This window comes from Elephantulus edwardii, unplaced genomic scaffold, assembly GCF_000299155.1.
Source record: "Elephantulus edwardii isolate Elephantulus edwardi_28Jun2011 unplaced genomic scaffold, EleEdw1.0 scaffold00457, whole genome shotgun sequence".
Taxonomy (NCBI): domain Eukaryota; kingdom Metazoa; phylum Chordata; class Mammalia; order Macroscelidea; family Macroscelididae; genus Elephantulus; species Elephantulus edwardii.
Window position 1 is genome coordinate 415,734 of NW_006400207.1, and position 3,596 is coordinate 419,329.

Here is a 3,596-nt window from a genome sequence, read left to right on the forward strand (position 1 = left end):
CAGGCTGCTCCTTGGATGCAAGGATTCTGAGGCTTCGTCTGACATACTTTGGACATGTTGTAAGGAGGGATAGGTCCTTGGAGAGGGACATCATGCTTGGGAGGGTGGAGGGACGGTGCTAGAAGGGGAAGACCCTCTATGAGGTGGATTGATTCAGTGACTGGGGTAATCGGGAAGGGTGTGTCAGAGGCAGTGCGATTGGAACAGGATAGAGCAGGTTTAGGGCTGTTATACATAGAGTCGCTATGAGTCAGTCGCAAGCGACTCGAGGGCATATAACAACAACAACAACAATAACAAGTTAACCTATGGACCTCAATTCTACTCTGTTACACACTGAGTCATCATGAATTAGTGTCAACTCATCAATTACCAATTTATCTTAAAATATTTATAGGTATGAGTAATTGTTGCTGGCAATCTTCAACAACCAAATCTTCTGATTTTTTTATATCCTATGTCCCTACAAAATTGGATTCTCCAATAGCCCATCCCCAAATCAGAAAATGGCAACACGTCTCGGATTAATCAGGCCAAAATGGAATAAGAATATAAAACACTTTAGCATGTTGCTCATGTTACCTTTAGCATGTTAATCATAAAATTAGGTATGATTACTCTATATCAATTTGTGTGCCCTAATGAGAGAGAATACAGGGTTTTTTCCCCAACAGAAAAGCCATAATAATTTATTAGATAATTGATTGCTGTTACGTGCCATCAAGTTGCTTGCAACTCATAGCGACCATATATATATATTTAAAACAGCTTTGAACCCCTTCTCTATCTCAAGCCAACCTTATTGTCTCTGACACACCTGCCCCCATTGCCCCAGTCATTGAATCAACCCATCTAATCCAGGGTCTTCCTCTCTTGCTTTGTCCCTCCACCATTCCAAGAATGATGTCCTTCTCAAAGGACTAGTCCATCCTTGCAATATGCCCAAAGTAAGTCAGATAGATTTTCAAAATCCTTGCTTCCAAGGAGAAACTTGATTACACCCTCTCCAGGATGAGTCACTTTGTTTTCCCAACAGTCCATGGTATATTAAATATTCTTCTCCAGCATCACAACTCAAAGGCATCAATTCTTCTATAATCCTTGGTCATTGTCCAGCATTCTGATTCATAGCAAGTAATTGTGAAGACCAGTCTGGACCAGGTGTACCTTAGTCTCTAGACTGACATTATTGCTAGTCAGTACTCTAGAGAGGTTCCAGACAGCAGATTTTCCCAATGCAGTTTGTCTTTTGATTTTCTGGCTGCTGGTGCCAGGAGTGTTGATTGAAACTGTTAACAATTTCAGTCTCTTCATTGTCTATCATGTGGTGAGAATCTTTGTTTTCTTGATGTTGAGCTTCAATCCAATGGAAGGCTGCAGTCCTTCACCTGCAGCAAGCACTTCAGGTCCTCCTCAGTTTCATCAGCAAGGTGTGTAATCTGCATAACACAAGTTGTTGATGAATCTTCTTTCAATCCTGATGCCATGTTCCTTCTCATAGAACCCAGCCTTCCAGATGTTCTGTTTCACATATAGATTAAATACCACTCAAGAAATCTCAGTAAATTACAAAAAGTAGAAATAATTCAGATTTATTCTCTGTTCCTGAGGTATAAAAATTAGAGAATTTAAATGAGCCATCTTTTAAAAAACTTTCACCTGAAAGGAGAAATAAACATCCACATTGCAAAAATGCTAGCTAACAATAACAATGAAAACACTACTTATTGGATTTTAAATCTGGAGGATAAAACTAAATCTCTGTTCAGTTCTAGTTATAAAATAGATGAAAGTGAAGTAATTAAGCATCAACTCCAAAAATTATAAAAAGAAAGTAAACTGAAGGAATACAGAAGGGATAAAATACAAATAAATTAGTTAAACAACAGTAAATAGCTGAGATGAGGAGTCAGAAAAATAAGTGGTGGTGGTGGTGGTGGTGGTGGTTATGTGCTGTCGCTTCGCTTGCAACTCATAGCAACCCTATGTACAAGAGCCCTAAACCTGGCTCTATTCTGTCCGAACTTCACCGTCTGCCACATACACTCTCTTTACCCCAATCACTGAATCGATCCATCTCATCGAGGGTCTTCCTCTGCTGCACTGTCCCTCCACTCTCTCAAACATGATGTCCCTCTCCAAAGACTGGTCCCTCCTTGCAACATGTCCGAAGTATGTCAAGATGAAGCTTCATATTCCTTCCTTGCCTCCAAGGAGCAGCCCAGTTTCACCCTCTCTGGGACAAACCTGTTTGTTCTAGCAGTCTATGGTATATTCAACACTCTTCTCCAGCACCACAACTCAAAGGCATCAATTTTCTTTCTATCATCCCTAGTCACTGTCTAGTTTTCTGATGCATAGCACGCAATTATAAAGACTATGGCTCCGATCAGGCACACCTTAGTTTCCAGCCTGATGTCATTACTCTTTTGTACTTTGGAAAGGTCCCTGACAGCTGACTTTCCCAGTGCAATTAGTCTCTTGATTTCCTGGCTGCTGGTACCAAGAGTGTTGATTGTGCAGCCAAGCAAACTAAAACGATACCTCAATCTCTTCACCATCCCTAATAATGTTTCCAATTGGCCCAATGGTGGCCAGTCCTTTGTTTTCTTGATGTTGAGCTTCAATCCATATTGAAGGCTGCAGTCCTTGACCTTCTGCAGCAAGCACTTCTGGTCCTCCTCAGTTTCAGCAAGCAGGGTTGTGTCATCTGCATAATGCAGGTTATTGATGAATCTTCCTCTGATCCTGATGCCACATTCCTCCTCATACAGCCCAGCATCCTGGATGATCTGTTCTGCATACAGATTGAAAAAGTATGGAGACGGAATACATCCCTGGTAGACACCCTTCCCGTTTTTGAACCATGCAGTGTCTCCTTGCTCTGTTCCGATGACTGCCTCTTAGTTCATGTAAATTCATAAAAAAACCAAAAAAAAAACCAAACCAAAAACAAATAAACCAAGAGGGGGGAAATAAAAATAATAAATGACAAGAAAATAGTGTTGGAATAAAGATAGTCTTTAAACTATTTTACACAAATTCACAAATTTATATATGTATAAAAATTTGCAAACCAAAGCCAAATAGATGGCTATCTAGGAGAATAGAATTGACTATTAGGTATTAAGCCACAGAATATCTTAAATAGACTAATATGTAAAAAAGTTAAAATTATAAAGTATCGGGTCTTCAACAAGGACCAGAACTAGATATTTCCCAGTTGAATTATATCGTTACTGTTGTTAGCTGTCATTGAATTAGTTACCAACTCATGGTGACCACATGCACAACAGATTGGAGTTATACTTAGCCTGCTCGATCCTAGTAATTGGTTGTGGATATGATTATTGTGTAACATAGGATTTTCCACTGACTGCTTTTAGCTATCAGCTTATGGGCTTTTATTTTTACTCTGTCTTAGACTTTTGAAACTTAATCAGCATCAGAACAGCAGAACTTACTCATTGTGACTTCATTTTCAAAGACTCAAACTTCAGATGGAAGACAATGTAAATTCTACTGAATATGAATCTCTCTCATTGCCATTAAGCTAGTACCAAGTCACCATACCTGAGTCTCTATCTGGTTCCCCC